This window comes from Stenella coeruleoalba (genome assembly GCF_951394435.1).
Source record: "Stenella coeruleoalba genome assembly, chromosome: 9".
Taxonomy (NCBI): domain Eukaryota; kingdom Metazoa; phylum Chordata; class Mammalia; order Artiodactyla; family Delphinidae; genus Stenella; species Stenella coeruleoalba.
In genome coordinates, this window is record NC_137155.1 from 43,909,061 (window position 1) to 43,930,320 (window position 21,260).

At 36.8% G+C, this 21,260-nt stretch overlaps 1 protein-coding gene across 1 annotated transcript in view; it reads right to left on the reverse strand.

Moving 5' to 3' along the window:
* GLCCI1 (glucocorticoid induced 1) overlaps window positions 1-21,260 on the reverse strand; it is a 120,631-nt gene that overhangs the window by 30,547 nt on the left and 68,824 nt on the right. The gene's annotated exons all lie outside the window — the stretch shown is intronic.

The following is a 21,260-nucleotide window of genomic DNA, read 5'->3' on the forward strand; positions in this document are numbered from 1 at the left end:
GTAAATCGTATGGCATTTAGCATTAGTTACTTGTTAATATTTAATATCTTACTATTATATTACTCTTAGTCACAAAATCTTTATTTTCCAGCTTTACTGAAACATAAATGACATATAACATTGTGTAAGTTTAAGGTGTACAATTTTTTTAAAAAATAAATTTATTTATTTATTTTTGGCTGCACTGGGTCTTCATTGCTGCAGATGGGCTTTCTCTAGCTGCAGCGAGCGGGGGCTACTCTTCATTGCAGTGCGCGCAGGCTTTCATTGCAGTGTCTTCCCTTGTTGCCGTGCATGGGCTCTAGGGTGCACAGGCTTCAGTAGTTGTGGCATGTGGGCTCAGTAGTTGTGGCTCACGGGCTCTAGAGCGCAGGCTCAGTAGTTGTGGTGCATGGGCTTAGTTGCTCTGCTGCATGTGGGATCTTCACAGACCAGGGATTGAACCTGTGTCCCCTGCACTGGCAGGCGGATTCTTAACCACTGCACTACCGGGTAAGTCCCTGTACAACATGTTGATTTGATGCTATTATATATTGCAAAATGATACCACTGTAGCATAAGTTAATACCTCCATCCCATTACATAATTACCATTTCTCTTTGGGGGTGAGAACATTTGAGATTTACTCTCTTAGCAACTTTCAAGTATATATAATACAGTATTATTAACTATAATCAAAATTCTGTACATTAGATCCCCTGAACTTACTCATCTTATAATTGAAAGTATGTACCCTTTGACCACTCCCCTTTACCCTCCAGTCTAGCAACCACCACTCTACGCTCAGTTTCTATGAGTTTAGTTTTTCTTAGATCCCACAAACAAGTAATACCATACAGTATTTGTCTTTCTTTGTCTGACTTATTTCACTTAGCATAATGCCCTCAAGGTTCATCAATGTTGTTTACAAATGGCAGGATTTCCTTCTTTCTCATTGATGAATGTATGTACCACATCTTTATCCACTTCTCCATTGACAGATACTTGGCTACAGTGACACAACTTTTTTCAAAACAAATATAACTTAGGAGTGTATTCTCCTAAATGGAACTGTAAAACTCCCAGACTTAAGGCTTAAGAGAAAAGTCATTTCTACAATATGGCTTGGAGTTCATTAAACTATTAACATATTTTAGGTGCTATATGATCTTCTTAAACTGTTCTAGACCTGAAGTAAAATATACCTGAGCATTTTCAAAGGGAATCATTAGCAATTTGGCGGAAGTTACTTAATATTGGTATTACTTTCCTTGTAGAAAAGATGACATTAATCAATTAATAGTTACTCCTTGAACACATACAGTGAGGTCAGTTTTATGCTACCTACTAGGCAAAGTGCAAATACAAAGTAAAGTGTGTAAAATATATTGATTTCCTCAAAGAGATGTTTAGCAAAATGCTTACTTGGAATAACCATGGCAATGAAAAGCAAAATAGTTGCTATTAAAGCCTGTTAATGGTCAAGGGGAAATGTATATAGGTTGCTGGAGAAACTTACAAACAGAAGAGAAGCAGCATGGAAGAAAATAAAGCACCTAAAAGAGTAATCTATACCCTTTATTTAAAATAAGATCCTCTAATTTTTTGAAACTCTTTGTAGCTTATGGACATCCCATACAATTTCCTTGCAAAGATATATAAATAAGATTATCTATGTTAATATTTGTGTTCCTTGCTCTCTGTTGAAATGACATCGTTTTCTTCTAGAGAACATTAATTTTCATGAGAAAAGGAATCAAAATTAGTAGGTAATCATTATAAATCAAGAGAGATTATACTCTATGATAAAAATAAATAGAATTTCAAATTGTACAAGTTATTTAATTAGGATAGGGGTATAAAATTAAGTGTTTTCTGAATATTAATGATGTTTCAGTGGTTTTTCAAAACTGGCAAGAGCTTGTAGAGAAGAGCCCATAATGCTTACAGATTAATCAAAGCAATTTGTACTTTTTAATTTTTAAAAATAATCTTTAAAAATAAACAAACAAAAATAATCTGAAAATTGATCAATCCTAATCACTCTTTTTAAAGGCCTTTGAGATATCATATTAAGCCGGAAAAGTTTTTGTTCTAAATAGCTTTACCAAACCCCTGAAAACAAAAAGCATACATAATGGTACACACCTTACTTTGCTTGGAATATCAGCTTAAACTATGCAACCTTATAGTTTCCACACAATACTGTTTATCTTTTTTTTTTTTTTTTTTTTTTTTTTTGCGGTACGCAGGCCTCGCACTGTTGTGGCCTCTCCCGTTGCGGAGCACAGGCTCCCGACGCGCAGGCTCAGCGGCCATGGCTCACGGGTCCAGCCGCTCCGCGGCATGTTGGATCTTCCCAGACCGGGGCATGAACCCGTGTCCCCTGCATCGGCAGGCGGACTCTCAACCACTGCGCCACCAGGGAAGCCCTAATACTGTTTATCTTTGGATTATAACATAGTTCTGCTTTTGTTTACAACTTAGAAGAGATCAGAGTAAAAAGGAAGCCCATCTTAATATATATACTCAAAACATTACAACTCTTACTCAAGAACCATGTAAAATGAAAATAAGATATAGGGCTTCCGAAGCCATCTCTTCTCCCTAAGTTCAGTACCAGTAGACAGTAGACACACAAAGGCATCTCTGGGAGGAAGGGGCAGAGGGAGTTGTAATTTCCACCCTACACTCACACACCCCTCCCATCTCATCCGTAGTTCCAAACCTCTGCCTAAGACAACCTCTCTAATCAATCCCATGTTCCAATGCATCACACAAAGCTCTTGGTCCTCACTTCGGTGGGCCTACCCACCCTAGTTACTACAATGAAATGCCCATACAACCTTCCTTTACAAAGGGAACCCAAAGTTATACTGACTGGATTTCTTAAACTATAGATGAATCTTACTTGTGTTTCTAAATATCCATTAGCAATGCTGTGGCCTTAAGGAAAAAATTAAGAATGGACTTTGAGGGTATTATACTAAGTGAAATAAGTCAGACAAAGAAAGGCAAATACTGTATGATCTCACTCATATATGGAATCTGAAAAAATAAAACCAAAACCAACTCACAGAACCAGAGAACAGGGTCTGGTGGGGGGCAGAAAATGGGTGAGAGTGGTTAAAAGGGTACAAGCGTCTGGTTATAAGATGAGTAAGTTCTGGGGATGTAATGTAAAGCATAGTGACTCTAGATAATAATACTCTATAGTATATTTGACAGTTGCTATGAAAATAGATCTTAAAAGTTCTCCACATACACAAAAATTATAAAAATGTTGAGGTGATGGATGTGTTAACTAACCTTCTCGTGGTAATAACTTTGCAATATATACATATATCAAATCATTATGTTGTATATACCTTAAACTTATATGATGCTATATGTCAATTATATCTCAATGAAGCTTAAAGAAAAAAAATTAAGAGGGAAGGAGATAGGAGCATTCTCTAAACATGAAAGGGGTCCTAGGCACGTGAGCTCCAAAGTTTGAAAAAGTTAGGGACTAAGTAAGCCTGGGTCATAAAGAAGAAATAATATTGTAGAGAGAAGAATTAGCACAAATACAAAGCAATGACTAAAATATTTGTGGAATTAGATGAAGAAAAATCAGAGACTGGCCCCACTGAAAAGCTAAGAACTAGGAACACATTTCACTGTAAACTTTTGGAAACGTGATAACATCACCCTTGTTTATTTGCTATTTTTGTCCTGTTAGTTTCCCCCACTATTGTTAACATTTAAAAACAGGAAAAAAGGGCTTCCCTGGTAGGCCAGTGGTTAAGAATCTGCCTGCCAATGCAGGGGACATGGGTTCGAGCCCTGGTCCAGGAAGACCCCACATGCTGTGGAGCAACTAAGCCCGTGCACCACAAGTACTAAGCCTGTGCTCTAGAGCCCACGAACCACAACAACTGAAGCCCGTGTGCCGCAACTGCTGAAGCCCGCGCCTAGAGCCCATGCTCCGCAATGAGAAGCCACCGCAATGAGAAGCCCGCGCACCGCAACGAAGAGTAGCCGCTGCTCGTCACAACTAGAGAAAGCCCACGCGCAGCAACAAAGACCCAACGCAGCCAAAAATAAATAAATAATTAATTTAAAATAATAATAAAAATAAAAACAGAAAAAAACTAAACTCTGAGCCTCAAAAGACTGGTTGAGTACTTTTGCCTCAGGTAGTGAAAGGGAGGGAGGGTAATATTTCTCAGAATGAATTCTATAGTAGGCCAAGGAACTGAGACATCTTAAACAGACTAAGTGGCTGCAGTAGGAAGGGAAGCAGAATCCTGGGGCTTTTGAAAGAGGAAAATAAAAAGTGAGAAGAGAGCTTGATTAACGCCAGGAATGGCACTTTGTCACATGCATTTATATGAATTCTCTCATTCATTTCTCAATAAAAACATATGAGATAGGTACTATTATTATCCCCACTTTATAGGTGAGGAAACTGAGAGGTAGGAAGGTTAGCTTGTTGAAAGCCACACAGTTAAGTGGTGAAACATGTATATGAACTTAGGAAGTGGAATTCCAGAGTCTGCTCTCTTAATCACTATTCTGTATTGCCTAAAGGATCAAGTTAATAACTCATAAGGAGATAAAGAAATCTTACAAAAAGTGAAGACAGACATACAAATGGGAATAATACACAAATGACAGTAGTTGAACTGTTAAGAAAAAAGGCCCCCAAACAATTACTAAAGATATTAACCCAACAAATTTTTCTGAAAATCTAGTTTCAGAGGTTATGAATCTCAAGCTGTTATTTCTCTTTTATATGAAAAAAAGAGAATATGTGACAAACTTTAGTGCTTGTAAAGATCAATGTCTCAAAAGAAAGGTTCTGCAGTCTAAAAACAAATTTTACATATTATATCCTTTGACAGTGTTCAAAGGAATTTAAAATGCAACACATTACCTACTCTAATACTAAAAATAAAAATTTAAAACTTCTTTTTGTTTAATATAAATATGAATAATTCATGTTGTTTTCCTGTTTTTCTAATGAAACCCTAATGAAATAAATGCTGTTTATTCAGCCCTCTGATATCCAAATGCACAAACATAGGCATATGTATGCACAAACGTGCATATATAAAGAACACAGATATGTAAGCACATACACATGCACGGGGAGTTGTCACCTGCATGCACATCACCTTTACACATGCCCACGGACAGACATGCTTGCCCACATGCAGACTCACACAAGCCCCCACCCCCAGTAACAAAGAGAGAGATTTACACAGATCCATTCTCACAAATATAGCTAGCTTTGGGACAATTGTTATACACATAAAATAGTTTTTAATATAGACATGTATTTACCAATAAGGCATATTTGTCAACAGAGGAATGATGACAACAATATCAGACTAACATTTAAAGAACACTTGGTCCATAAACCCACTAGATTCCACAGATATATTGTAACTGTTTTACAGATGAGGAAACACTTTGAAAAATAAAGTACCTTTCCCAAGGTAACACAGCTAATAAATGGCAGGTCCAGTCCTTTAGCCTTTAGTTCGTAACCCCTTTCTATTACCTACAGGGCTGCTGAAAATAATACTGTGTTAATGTTCGCAAATAACTACCAGTCACTATGTATTGGCTCATAATCTCAACCACTTCGCCAAGTAACTTCCTTTCTTAATGCTGTAGATATTGCAAGATGTGAAACTGCAATAAAGGTGAACATAAATTTGATGAAGCAATTAACTGACTACATACTAACTTAATGATATATTTCTTTTTTGATAAGCAGTTTAATAACCTTAAATATTGTTCATATTGGATCCAGTTTTAAACAATGAAAATATTATAAAACATCTTTACAATTCAGTTTAATATGGACTCAGAAGTTATTGGATAAATATTTGTATTTTTAAAAGACTTTACCACATAATTAAATAAAAATTCTTCAGACTGTTGTTTTTTAGGTCCAGAGAAAATATTATTGCAATTTTCCCCTAGTATAGTATGATAAAACAATTTTTTTTCATTAGGGCAGAATGTATACTTTTACTAAAACTATAAGGAAACTTTTATTTTTCTTAAAAAAGGAAGACCACAACAATATTTTTTAATCACTATTTGATCAGAAGCAAGAAACTTCCCTAATCATTTCACTTAGAGAAAAACTATCCCACTAATAAGAAGAGGGCTTATTGGTGAGATAAAGAAGCAATCCATGATTCTTCCTTTTATCCACTGAAGGACTTAAGAATAGTAAACTCACCTTTTGCAACTTATCTTTATCAAAATCAGAAATAGTATAAAGTCAAAACAACAATACAGTAATATCACTTATATTCTCTCTGGGAACATCACCCTCTGGGATAAAGAGTAGTTTATACTTAACTGCTTACTATGAAAACAGTGGATTCTCCAAGTTCTGTTTCTCTCCTATAATGTGATCTACTTACTATATGTGTAGGCATCCATTTAGGCCCTCCCCATCACCCCCACTGGACTTGGGGTTCAGGGGAACTAATGCAAACTCGATAGTCTTGATACCTGCTGTGCAGTGAATAATAAAGTCCATTGTTTCTAAACCACGAGCCTCATGACTTCTGCCAGCATCCATGAAATAGTAAAAAGCTAACTTATTAGGTTATAAGTAGGAAAAAATCAAATCCAAGATGTGGAGGGTATACTTCCTCTTTTGCCTCAAATGAAGAGAAAGGAGTTTTAATGGAACAACTTGGAAGGACTGACTGTTCCTCACAGATAAGAAGACCGGATGGACTGGAATCTGACTCCACCCCAGATACTGAAAACGTTGAGCTAGGATGATGGAGATTTACTCTTGCTTTAGAATCAGCCTAAATTCCCAGATATTAACCAGATTTTTTTAATGTGCAAGCTTCCCAGTAACCATTCGGGAAATTTGAAAGTGAGAGTCATAGGAGGGTTGTCTTAGGTCCTACTTAAGAGGACCACCTAAAAGGGTAAACTGAGCTCAGCAGCTGAGAAACTGAATGTTATTTCTAGAATTCTAGAGGCTAAGGAGAGAGTAAGATAGAAGTGTAGGTAAGAGATGTGCAGCAACAAGGGATGTCCAAAGAACCCATGAAATTACTCTACAAAAGAAGGTCAGTTTTAAAAATCTGTCAAGCCCAGCTAATTGACAGGTATCTGATAACAGTACCAGTCAAGTAGGAACATTTCTATTCCCCTTACCTCTCCCTCTCTCCCCCAAGCTCCAACTCCAGAGGGGTCAGAAATCGTAGCTGTGGAGTTAGGAAAGAGGTAAGCAAGAAAGACAAAAGGAGCCTCCGGGATCCCTTCACCCATGAAGTCATTCACCTGCAGTAGGCCCTAGCTAGAAGAGGAGTAGCTGCAACCATGAAATAAGTAGGAAGCTTTAACTGTTACGAGAGACTGGAAAGCAGGTTCACTTGAAGGAATCATAGGTGTGTAAGAGCTTCTGGTTTTGCACCATACACAAGAGATGAACTTCTCTCAATGAATAAGGATAGTGGGAGTTAATATAAAGTCCTTTTGTGATTATCCCTTAAAGTCTTAGTTGATTTTCCTAATATGTAATTAAGCTCTTTAAAAAGTAGATTGTATCTACTCTTTCTTTTGAAATTCTAGATGCTTTTACACAATATTGAGCATATAGTCTTATGCTTTGCTGCTATTCCATGAACAAATGCAGTGCCACTACAGGCTGACAATGTATCCTAAAATATATATTTAAAATGTACCTGTCTTCTCTTTTACCTCTATTAAATGTATACAAATCAAGTACCATAAAAACAGAAATAGAGTCAGATGTAGAAAACAAACTTACGGTTACCAGGGGAGAAAGCAGTGGCAGGGGGGAAGGGTGGAGGGAGAGATAAATTGGGAGATTGAGATTGACATATACACTATACTATATAAAATAGATAAATACTCTGTAATGACTTATGGGAAAAGAATCTGAAAAAGAGTGAATATATGCATATGTATAACTAATTCACTTTGCTGTGCAGCAGAAACTAACACAACATTGTAAAATCAAGTATACTCCAATAAAAATTAAAAATAAAAGCACCATCAACAATAAAAAAGTGATAAATACTAATTAAATCCTTATCATTTGCTTAGCAGACTTCTTAAACTGTAGATATGCTTTATAAATTAATTTTAAATTGTGTTATGTAAACAGGGAACCACATATCTAACCAATGGAAAAGTACACTTAAACATTTGTTTGGTTTGTAAAATCTAAATAAAGGTTGGGTTAACATCCCTCCAGTAAACATAATTCAAAGGAGGAAAAGTAATCTTTTCATAAAAGAAAATGATGTCTCACTTGAATTCATTTCCTTAACATGGACACAACCCATAACCTCACTGTACACTGGTATCAGTTAGTTTCTGACAAATGTGTTGATAATCGGTTTCCCATTTTTTTGTAGGTAATCTTTTTTCTAATTGCAAGAATGAGTAAGTGTGTGTGTGTGTGTGTGTGTCTGTGTGTGTGTGTGTGTGTGTGTGTGTGTCCTTGACCTACAACTCAGTTTACCTAGGGTGGAAATTTTTTCTTTGTCCTGTTTAAAATCCTTCGTGGAACTGATGGGCTTTTTCAATATGAAGACACATCACTCTCCAAATCTAGCATATTTTCAACCTTTAAGAAGTATCTCTTCCCTGATGCCTACTATTCTTACCTTCTGGAACTCCTTACTCAGTCTATTTTCCTGTTTCTTAACTCCTCTTTCATATTTTCAACCTCTATCTTTTAAAAAATTATTTTTAATTTTTTAAATTGAAGTACAGTTGATTTATAATGTGTTAGTTTCTGGTATACAGCAAAGTGATTCAGTTATATATCTGTATATTCTTTTCCATTATGGTTTATTACAGGATATCGAATATAGTTCCCTGTGCTATACAGTAGGTCCTTGTTGCTTATCTACTTTATATATAATAGTTTGTAACTGCTAAGCCCAAACACCTAGTTTATCTTCCCCTGCTCTCTTTCCCCTTTGGTAACCATAAGTTTGTTTTCTATGTCTGTGAGTCTGTTTCTGTTTTGTAAATAAGTTCATCTGTATCATATTTTAGATGCCACATATAAGTGATATCATATGATATTTGTCTTTGTCTGACTTACTTCACTTAGTATGATATCCCTAGGTCCATCCATGTTGCTGTAAATGGCATTATTTCATTCTTTTTTATGATTGAGTAGTATTCCATTGTATATATGTATACAACATCTTTATCCACTAATCTATCGATGGACATTTAGGTTGCTTCCATGTTTTGGCTATCGTAAATAGTGCTGCCATGAACACTGGGGTGCGTGTATCTTTTCGCATTAGTTTTCTCTGGATATATGCCCAGGAGTGGGATTACTGGATCATATGGTAATTCTATTTTTAGTTTTTAAGGAACCTCCATACTGTTTTCCATAGTGGCTGCACCAATTTACTATCCCACCAACAGTGCAGGAGGGTTCCCTTTTCTCCACACCCTCTCCAGCATTTATTGTTTGTAGACTTTTTAATGCTGGCCATTCTGTCAACCTCTATCTTTTTATTCTATATTCTAGATGATTTGTTCATCCAGACTTTCTCAGTTGAGACTTTTGATTCACTAATTCTCTCTTCTGCTGTGTCAATTTAAGCCATCAAAGAGTTTAATTTCACCAACTTTTATTATATTTAAGACTTATAAAGGATCCTTTCTCTTTCTGCCTGTTCTTATTTACTTCTGTTCTCATTGTGAGCTACTGTTTCATTTGAAATTCTTAAACATTCTTATTTCTAAATTCTTTTTCGGGATTGTGTTCTTATTCTTATTTTCTCAGTTATGACTCTATTTAATGTATCTGCTGTCTCTTATGGCAATAGATTTCCTGACATACCCTAAAATACTTACTTGGAAGTTCTCTGTATGTGGGAGTTTTATATTTTGTGAACTCTTTACTGCCATATTGTTTCATGGTTCCTCAGACTAGTGCTTCAGAGTTGCATAGCTTCAGAGCAAAAGTCTTAAATCAGGAAGATTGGGGCTTTGCTCCCACATGGGTAGAGCTCTATTCCAGACACCACATCCACACACAACATATTTGGTTTCCATTTTTGTATAGAGGCTTGTCTGACCCACAAGAACACCAACAGTGTCAGGTGGAGTTTTTACAGGTCTAGTTTTACTGCCTGGAAACATGGTCCCAGTTCCCTGCTTTATGCAGACAGCCCAGTTCCAATCTCCCATTTGCAAGATATATTTGACTCTCTTAAAATGTGTAGTCTCTTAAATTTGGCTTAACTCACAGAAACCTGGCCAACACGATCCAGATTTCTGTGAGTCAGATAACATCAACATCCACTCATCACTAAGGATTTCCCTTCTATTCATGGTCTGCAGGGGTTTTCCTTGTCTTAAATGTAGCTAAAATATATTTACTTATGTATTTCTTTGAAAAATTTTCACACTGTAGTCTTAAAAGCTTGGAACAAAGTGGAAGCAGACTATTCAGGTGCTCTCACTGACATTTAAATCAGAAATCCAGATGCAAACTCTCTGAGGGGGACAGCATGTATGTGACTCAGGAAGAATGGATGTGATACAGCTGAATTTGATGCCGAGACAAGGAAGCAGGTCAAAAGTTGTTTGTTAAAAAAAAACACTGAACTTTAGTAGCATATAACTGAAAAGAAATTACTATTTCAATAATAGTTTTGGCTTTCATAATTTCCTCAGATTCCAATTCTGTCATCTTTTATAACTATTCTTATTTTTACTTTTAGTCTTTACCCATGTACTCATTTTTCCAGCCTCAGTTATATATCATTTAAAATTTAATATCTACCATGGACATAACATGGAAAACCTACTAGTCTTTTATGTTTATTCCTTTTTTTTCATCTTTATTGAAATGTAATTTACATTCCCTTAACTTCATCCATTGTAAGGGTAAAATTCAATAAGTTGTAATCACTTTGTAGTGTTGTACAAAATAATCAAAATTCAGTTTTAGGATTTTTTCATCACCCCCAAAATTTGCTTTGAGTCTATTTGTAGCCAATCACCCCTACCCCCACCCCATTCCAGCCACATGCAACCACTAATGGGCTTTTTTTCCCTCTATAGATTTGCCTTTTCTGGCATTTCAATATAAATGAAACCATACAATATGTAATCTTATTCATCTGGCTTCTTTCACTTAGCAGGAATTGGCAAGCTACAGTCTGCAAGCCAAATCTAGCAGGCCACATGTTTTTGTAAATAAAATTTATTGGAACATAACCATGTCCACTCCATATTGTCTATGGTTGCTTTCACACTACAATAGTGGAGTTGAGTAGTTGCAACAGAGGCTCTGTGGCCCACAAACCATAAAGTATTTACTATCTGGCTTTTTAGAGAAAAAAATTTGCTGACCCTTGACTTAGTAAAATGTTTTTGAAGTTCATTCCCATTGTAGCATGTATCAGTATTCAGTACAGTGTTCCTTTTCATTGCTGAACAGTATGCTATTGCATGAACACATGACATTTTGTTTATCCATTTACCAAACAGTGGATATTTCAATATTTTTTAGTTTTTAGCTATTATGAATAATTCTGCTATAAATGTTTGTGTAAATGTTTCAATGTAAACATGTGTTTTCATTTTTCTTATACAGAGTCCTAGGAATAGAATTTCTAGGTTATATGCAAAGTTTCTGATTAACTTTTAAAGAAACTGTTAAACTGTTTTCCAAAGTTGGCTGTATCATTTTATATTCCCAACAATGTCTGAGGGTTCCAGATGCTCTTCATTCTTGCTAACACTCAGCATTTTCTGTCATTTAAATTACAGTCATTGTAGTAGGTGTGTAGTTGTATCTCATGGTTTAAATCTGCATTTGCCTAATGAGGTTGAACACCTTTTCATGTGGTCATTTTCCATCCATACATCTTTGATGAAATACTTCTATCAAAGTCTTCCCCTTTTAAGTGCATTGTCTTCTTACTGATTTTTAAGAGTTCTTTATACATTCCAGATATAAGTCCTATATCAGATATGATTTGCTAATATTTCTGTCTGGGGCTTGTCTTATCATTCCTTTAGTCATGTAGTGTAAACGTTCATTTAAATGAAGTTCAGTTTTTTTTTCTTTTATGGCCTTACTCCTGGTGTTGTATCTAAAACTGCTTTGCCTAATCCAAGGTCTTCTAGAAGATCTAAAATTTTAGAGCTTATATTTAGGACTATGATTCATTTTGAGTTCATTTATCTCTACAGTGAGTGTCAAGGACCTAACTATTTTTCCTATATATGAATATGTAATTATTCCAGTACCAGTTACCAGAAACGCTGTCCTTTTCAACTGAATTGCGTTGGCAGCTGTGTCGAATATTAACTGACCATAAAATATAAGGGTTTATTCATTGATTCACAATTTTGAATCATTTATCTATATTTCTTCTTTATGCTAATATTTTGCCAAATTTATTAATATAGATTTATAAGAAAGTATTGAAATTGTACCACGCAAGTCCTCCAAAGTTTTCCTTCTTTTCAAAATTACTTTCGGCCAATCTAGGCCCTTTACATTTCCACATAAATTTTAGTATTAGCTTGTCAATTTTTACCAAAAACAAAAACGCTGGGAAGAAAACAGGGATTATACTGAATCAATTTGGGTAGAATTACCATTTTAATAATAATACTGAGTCTTCCAATCCATGAACAAACTGTCTATCCATTTATTTAAATCTTTTAAAATTTTGTCCAGCAGTGTTTTGTTTTCAGTGTATAAATCTTGAACTGCTGTTGCTTAATTTATTCCTAAATATTATAATATTTTTGATGCAACTGTAATTGTTTTCTGATTTAGGGGATTGTTCATATCTGATATCTAGACAAGCGCTTGATTCCTTTCTTTTTTTATTATCTATTTTACACATATTAGTGTATATATATCAATCCCAATCTCCCAATTCATCCCACCACCAGGCCTTCCCCGCTTACCCCCCTTGGTGTCCATATGTTTGTTCTCTACATTTGTGTCTCTATTTGGGCCTTGCACACCGGTTCATCTGTACCATATTCATAGATTCCACATATATGTATTAATATACAATATTGGTTCTTCTGACTTACTTCACTCTGTATGACAGTCTCTCGGTCCATCCCCATCTCTACAAATGACCCAATTTCGTTCCTTTTTATGGCTGAGTAATATTCCATTGTATATATGTACCACCTCTGCTTTATCAATTCATCTGTCGATGGGCATTTAGGTTCCTTCCATGACCTAGCTATTGTAAACAGTGCTGCAATGAACATTGGGGTGCATGTGTCTTTTTGAATTATGGTTTTCTCTGGGTATATGCCCAGGAGTGGGATTGCTGGGTCATATAGTAATTCTATTTTTAGTTTTTTAAGGAACCTCCATACTGTTCTCCATAGTGGCTGTATCAATTTACATTCCCACCAACAGTGCAAGAGGGGAAGATAGTGGAGTAGAAGGACGTGCGCTCACTCCCTCTTGTGAGAGCACCGGAATCGCAAGTAACTGCTGAACAATCATTGACAGGAAGACACTGGAACTCAGCAAAAAAGATACCCCACATCCAAATACAAACAAGAAACCACAATGAGACGGTAGGAGGGGTCACAATAAAATCAATTCCCATAACTGCTGGGTGGCTGACTCACAAACTGGAAAACACTTATACCACAGAAGTCCACCCACTGGAGTGAAGGTTCTGAGCCTCATTTCAGGCTTCCCAACCTGGGGGTCTGGCAAAGGAGGAGGAATTCCTAGAGAATCACACTTTGAAGGCTAGCGCGATTTGACTGCAGGACTTCAACAGGACTGGGGGAAACAGAGACTCCACTCTTGGAGGGCACACACAAAGTAGTGTGCGCGTCGGGACCCAGGGGAAGGAGCAGTGATCCCACAGGAGACTGAATCAGACCTACCTGCTAGTGTTGGAGGGTCTCCTGCAGAGGCGGGGGGTGGCTGTAGCTCACTGTGGGGACACGGACACTGACAGCAGAAGTTCTGGGAAGTATTCCTTGGCGTGAGCCCTCCCAGAGTCCACCATTAGCCCAACCAAAGAGCCAGGTAGGCTCCACTGTTGGGTCGCCTCAGGCCAAACAACCAACAGGTAAGGAACCCAGCCCCACCAATCATCAGACAAGTGGATTAAAGTTTTACTGAGCTCTGCCCACCAGAGCAACACCGAGCTGTATCCAACCTTCCCATCAGGAAACTTGCACAAGCCTCGTAGATAGCCTCATCCACCAGAGGGCAGACAGCAGAAGCAAGAGGAACTACAGTCCGCAGCCTGTGGAACAAAAACCACATTCACAGAAAGACAAGATGAAAAGGCAGAGAGCTATGTACCAGATAAAGGAACAAGAAAAAAACCCCAGAAAAACAACTAAATAAAGTGGAGATAGGCAACCTTCCAGAAAAAGAATTCAGAATAATGATAGTGAAGGTGATCCAGGACCTTGGAAAAAGAATGGAGGCAAAGATCAAGACGATGCAAGACATGTTTAACACAGACGTAGAAGAATTAAACAACAAACACCTACAAGAATTAAAGAAAAAACAAACAGAGCTGAAAAATACAATAACTGAAATGAAAATACACTAGAAGGAATCAAGAGCAGAAAAACTGAGGCAGCAGAACGGATAAGTGACCTGGAAGACAGAATGGTGGAATTCACTGCTGCAGAACAGAATAAAGAAAAAAGAATGAAATGAAGACAGCCTAAGAGACCTCTGGGACAACATTAAACACAACAACATCGCATTATAGGGGTCCCAGAAGGCAAAGAGAGAGAGGAAGGACCAGAGAAAATATCTGAAGAGATTATAGTCGAAAACTTTCCTAACATGGGAAAGGAAATAGCCACCCAAGTCCAGAAAGCACAGAGAGTCCCAGGCAGGATAAACCCAAGGAGAAACACACCAAGACACATAGTAACCAAATTGATAACAATTAAAGACAAAGAAAAATTACTGAAAGCAACAAGGGAAAAATGAGAAATAACATACAAGGGAGTTCCCATAACATTAACCACTGATTTCTCAGCAGAAACTCTACAAGCCATAAGGGAGTGGCATGATATATTTAAAGTGATGAAAAGAAAGAACCTACAACCAAGATTATTCTACCCAGCAAGGATCTCATTCAAATTCCATGGAGAAATCAAAAGCTTCACAGACAAGCAGAAGCTAAGAGAATTCAGCACCACCAAACCAGCTCTACAACAAAGGCTATAGGAACTTCTCTAAGTGAGAAACATAACAGAAGAAAAGGACCTACAAAAACAAACCCATAACAATTAAGAAAATGGTAATAGGAACATACATATCGATAATTACCTTAAACGTGAATGGATTAAATGCTCCAACCAAAAGACACAGGCTCACTGAATGGACACAAAAACAAGACCCATATATATGCAATCTACAATAGACCCACTTCAGACCTAGGGACACATACAGACTGAAAGTGAGGGGATGGAAAAAGATATTCCATGCAAATGGAAATCAAAAGAAACCTGGAGTAGCAATACTCATATCAGATAAAATAGACTTTAAAAGAAAAAATGTAACAAGAGGCAAGGAAGGACACTACATAATGATCAAGGGATCAATCCAAGAAGAAGATATAATAATTATAAATATATATGCAACCAACATAGGAGCATCTCAATACATAAGGCAAAGGCTAACAGCTATAAAAGAGGAAATTGACAGTAACACAATAATAGTGGGGGACTTTGACACCTCACTTACACCAGTGGACAGATCATCCAGACAGAAAATTAACAAGGAAACACAAGCTTTAAATGACACAACAGACCAGATAGATGTAATTCATACTTATAGGACATTCCATCCGAAAACAGCAGATTACACTTTCTTCTCAAGTGCACATGGAAAATTCTCCAGCATAGATCACATCTTGGGTCACAGTGCAAGCCACAGTAAATTTAAGAAAATTGAAATCATATCCAGCATCTTTTCTGACCACAACGCTATGAGATTAGAAATGAATTACAGGGGAAAAAAATGTAAAAAACACGAACACATGGAGGCTAAACAATACATTACTAAATAACCAAGAGATCACTGAAGAAATCAAAGAGGAAATCAAAAATACAATCCCACCTCAAGAATCAAGAAAAATCTCAAATAAACAACCTAACCTTACACCTAAAGCAATCAGAGAAAGAACAAAGAAACGTATGGACACCAAGGGGGGAAAGTGGCGGGGGGCAGTGGTGGTGGTGGTGTGATGAATTGGACAATTGAGATTGACATATATACACTAATATGTATAAAATGGATAACTAATAAGAACCTGCTGTAAAAAATATAAATTTTAAAAAGTCTGTGTTTGAAAAAAAAAAAGAACAGTGCAAGAGGGTTCCCTTTCTCCACACCCTCTCCAGCACTTATTGTTTGTAGATTTCTTGATGATGTCCATTCTAAACACTGTGAGGTGATACCTTCATTGTAGTTTTGATTTGCATTTCTCTAATAATTAGTGATGGTGAGCAGCTTTTCATGTGCTTCTTGGCCATCTGTATGTCTTCTTTGGAGAAATGTCTATTTAGGTCTTCTTCTTATTTTTTAATTGCGCTGTTTATTAATATTGAGCTGCACGAGCTGTTTATATATTGTGGAGATTAATCCTTTGTCCGGTGATTCCTTTGCAAGTATTTTCTCCCATTGTGAGGGTTGTCTTTTCATCTTGTTTATAGTTTCCTTTGCTGTGCAAAAGCTTTAAGTTTCATTAGGTCCCATTTGTTTATTTCTGTTTTTATTTCCATTACTCTATGACGTGGGTCAAAAAAGATCCTGCTGTGATTTATGTCAAAGAGTGTTCTTCCTATGTTTTCCTCCAAGAGTTTTATATAGTGTCTGGTCTTACATTTAGGTCTTTAATCCGTTTTGAGTTTTGCGGGGTTTTTTAGTTTATTAATTTATTTTATTTATTTATTTTTGGCTGCATTGGGCCTTCGCTGCTGTGTGCGGGCTTCCTCTAGTTGCAGGGAGTGGGGCTACTCTTCATTGTAGTGCACCTGCTTCTCATTGCGGTGGCTTCTCTTGTTGCAGAGCATAGGCTCTAGGCACGCGGCCTTCAGTAGTTGTGGCTCGCGGGCTCTAAAGCGCAGGCTCAGTAGTTGTGGCACACTGGCTTAGCTGCTCCATGGCATATGGGATCTTCCTGGACCAGGGCTTGAACCTGTGTCCCCTGCATTGGCAGGCAGATGCTTAACCGCTGCACCACCAGGGAAGCCCTTGAGTTTATTTTTGTGTATGGTGTTAGAGGGTGTTCTAATTTCATTCTTTTACACGTAGCTGCCAGTTTTCCTAGCACCACTTATTGAAGAGCCTGTCTTTTCTCCATTGTATATTCTTGCCTCCTTTGTCAAAGATAAGGTAACCATATGTGCATGGGTTTATCTCTGGGCTTCTAATCCTATTCCATTGATCTATATTTCTGTTTTTGTGCCAGTACCATAGTATCCTGATTACTGTAGCATTGTAGTATAGTTTGAAGTCAGGGAGCATGATTCCTCCAGTTCTGTTTTTTCCCCCTCAAGATTGCTTTGGTTATTCGGGATCTTTTGTGTCTCCATACAAATTTGAAGATTTTTTCTTCTACTTCTGGAAAAAATGCCATTGGCAATTTGATAGGTAATGCACTGAATCTGTAGATTGCTTTGTGTAGTATAGTCATTTTCACAATATTGATTCTTCCAATCCAAGAACATGGTATATCTCTCCATTTGTGTCACCTTTGATTTCTTTTATCAGTGTCTTATAGTTTTCTGAGTACGGGCCTTTTACCTCCTTAGGCAGGTTTATTCCTAGGTGTTTTATTCTTTTTGCTGCAATAGTGAATGGGACTGTTTCCCTAATTTCTCCTTCTGATCTTTCATTGTTAGTGTATAGGAATGCAAGAGATTTCTGTGCATTAATTTTGTAACCTGCAACTTTACTAAATTCATTGATTAGCTTTAGTAGTTTTCTGGTGGCATCTTTAGGATTCTCTATGTATAGTGTCATGTCATCTGCAAACAGTGACAGTTTAACTTCTTCTTTTCCAATTTCTATTCCTTTTATTTCTTTTTCTTCCCTGATTGCCATGGATAGGACTTCCAAAACTATGTTGAATAATAGTGTCGAGAGTGGACATCCTTGTCTTGTTCCTGATCTTAGAGGAAATGCTTTCAGTTTTTCATCATTGAGAATGATGTTTGCTGTGGGTTTGTTGTATATGGCCCTTATTATGTTGAGGTAGTTCCCTCTATGGCCACTTTCTGGAGAGTTTTTATCATAAATGGGTGTTGAATTTTGTCAAAAGCTTTTTCTGCATCTATTGAGATGATCATATGGCTTTTATTCTTCAGTTTGTTAATGTGGTGTATCACATTGATTGATTTAAATATATTGAAGAATCCTTGCATCCCTGGGATAACTCCCACTTGATCATGGTGTATGATCCTTTTAATATGTTGTTGGATTCTGTTTGCTAGTATTTTGTTGAGAATCTTTCCATCTATATTCATCAGTGATATTGGTGTGTAATTTTCTTTTCTTGTAGTATCTTTGTCTGGTTTTGGTATCAGGGTGATGGTGGCCTCATAGAATGAGTTTGGGAGTGTTCCTTTCTCTGCAATTTTTTGGAAGAGTTTGAGAAGGACGGATGTTAGCTCTTCTCTAAATGTTTGATAGAATTCACCTGTGAAGCCATCTGGTCCTGGACTTTTGTTTGTTGGAAGAGTTTTAATCACAGTTTCAATCTCATTACTTGTTGTTAGCCTGTTGATATTTTGTTTCTTCCGGGTTCAGTCTTGGAAGGTTATACCTTTCTAAGAATTTGTCCATTTCTTCCAGGTTGTCCATTTTATTGGCATAGAGTTGCTTGTAGTAGTCTCTTAGGATGCTTTGTATTTGTATTTCTGCAGTGTCTGTTGTAACTTCTTTTTCATTTCTAATTTTATTGATTTGAGTCCTCTCCATCTTTTTCGTGATGAGTCTGGCTAATGGTTTATCAATTTTGTTTATCTTCTCAAAGAACCAGCTTTTAGTTTTATTGATCTTTGCTATTCTTTTCTGTTTATTTCTACTCTGATCTTTATGATTTCTTTCCTTCTGCTAACTTTGGGTTTTGTTTGTTCTTCTTTCTCTAGTTCCTTTAGGTGCGAGGTGAGATTATTTACTAGAGATTTTTCTTGTTTCTTTAGGTAGGCTTGTATAGCTATGAACTTCCCTCTTAGAACTGCTTTTGCTGCATCCCATAGGTTTTGGATTGTCGTGTTTTCATTGTCATTTGTCTCTAGGTATTTTTTGATTCCCTCTTTGATTTCTTCAGTGACCTCTTGGTTATTTAGTAATGTATTGTTTAGCCTCCATGTGTTTGTGTTTTTTACGTTTTTTTCCCTGTAATTCATTTCTGATCTCAGAGTGTTGTGGTCAGAAAATATGGTTGATAATGATTTCAATTTTCTTAAATTTACTGAGGCTTGATTTGTGACCCAAGATGTGATGTATCCTGGAGAATGTTCCATGCACACTTGAGAGGAAAGTGTAATCTGCTGTTTTTGGATGGAATGTCCTATAAATATCAATTAAATCTATCTGGTCTATTGTGTCATTTAAAGCTTCTGTTTCCTTATTTATTTTCATTTTGGATGATCTGTCCATTGTGTTACTGTCGATTTCCTCTTTTCTAGCTGTTAGCAGTTGCCTTATGTATTGAGGTGCTCCTATGTTGGGTGCATATATATTTATAATTGTTTTATCTTCTTCTTGGATTGATTCCTTGATCATTATGTAGTATCCTTCTTTGTCTCTTGTAACATTCTTTATTTTAAAGTCTATTTTATCTGATATGAGTATTGCTATTCCAGCTTTGATTTCCATTTGCATGGAATATCTTTTTCTATCCCCTCACTTTGAGTCTGTATGTGTCCCTAGGTCTGAAGTGGGTCCCTTGTAGATGGGATATATATGGGTCTTGTTTTTGTATTCATTCAGCAAGCCTGTGTCTTTTGGTTGGCGCATTTAATCCATTCACATTTAAGGCAATTATTGATATATACGTTCCTGTTACCTTTTTCTTAATTATTTTGGGCTTATTTTTGTAGGTCCTTTTCTTCTCTTGTGTTTCCCACTAAGAGAAGTTCCTTTAGCCTTTGTTGTACAGCTGGTTTGGTGGTGCTGAATTCTCTTTCCTTTTGCTTGTCTGTAAAGTTTTTGATTTTTCCATCAAATCTGAATGAGATCCTTGCTGGGTAATCTTGTTTGTAGATTCTTCCCTTTCACCACTTTAAATATATCATGCCAGTCCCTTCTGGCTTGTAGAGTTTCTGCTGAGAAATCAGCTGTTAACCTTACAGGAGTTCCCTTGTATGTTATTTGTTGTTTTTCCCTTGTTGCTTTTAATAATTTTTGGTTGTCTTTAATTTTTGTCAATTTGATTACTATGTGTCTTGGCGTGTTTCTCCTTGGGTTTATCTGCCTGGGAGTCTCTGTGCTTCCTGAACCTGGGTGGCTATTTCCTTTCCCCTGTTAGGGACGTTTTTGACTATAATCTCTTCAAATATTTTCTCAGCCTCTTTCTCTCTTCTCCTTCTGGGGCCCCTATAATGAGAATGTTGTTGCGTTTAATGTTGTCCCAGAGGTCTCTTAGGCTGTCTTCGTTTCTTTTCATTTTTTTTTCTTTATTCTGTTAAACGGAAGTGATTTTCACCATTCTGTCTTCCAGGTCAGTTATCTGTTCTTCTCCCTGAGTTATTCTGCTATTGATTCCTTCTAGTGTATTTTTCATTTCAGTTATTCTATTGTTTATCTCTGTTTGTTTGTTCTTTAATTCTTCTAGATCTTTGTTAAACATTTCTTGCATCTTCTTGATCTTTGCCTTCAATGTTTTTCCGAGGTCCTGTATCATCGTCGCTATCATCATTCTGAATCCTTTTTCTAGAAGGTTGCCTATCTCCACTGCATTTAGTTGGTTTTCTGGTGTTTTATCTTGTTCCTTCATCTGGTACATAGTACTCTGCCTTTTCCTTTTGTCGATCTTTCTGTGAATGTGGTTTTTGTTCCACAGGCTGCAGGATTGTAGTTCTTTTTGCTTCTTCTGTCTGCCCTCTGGTCGCATAGACTCTACCTTTAATCAGTTTTCACAACTGTGACAGCACATTTGATTCTCCTGCTAGCGTTGGAAGGTCGGATGCAGAGGCAGGGGGCGGCTGTGGCTCACCGCAGGGACAAGGACACTGGCAGCAGAAGTTCTGGGGAGTAC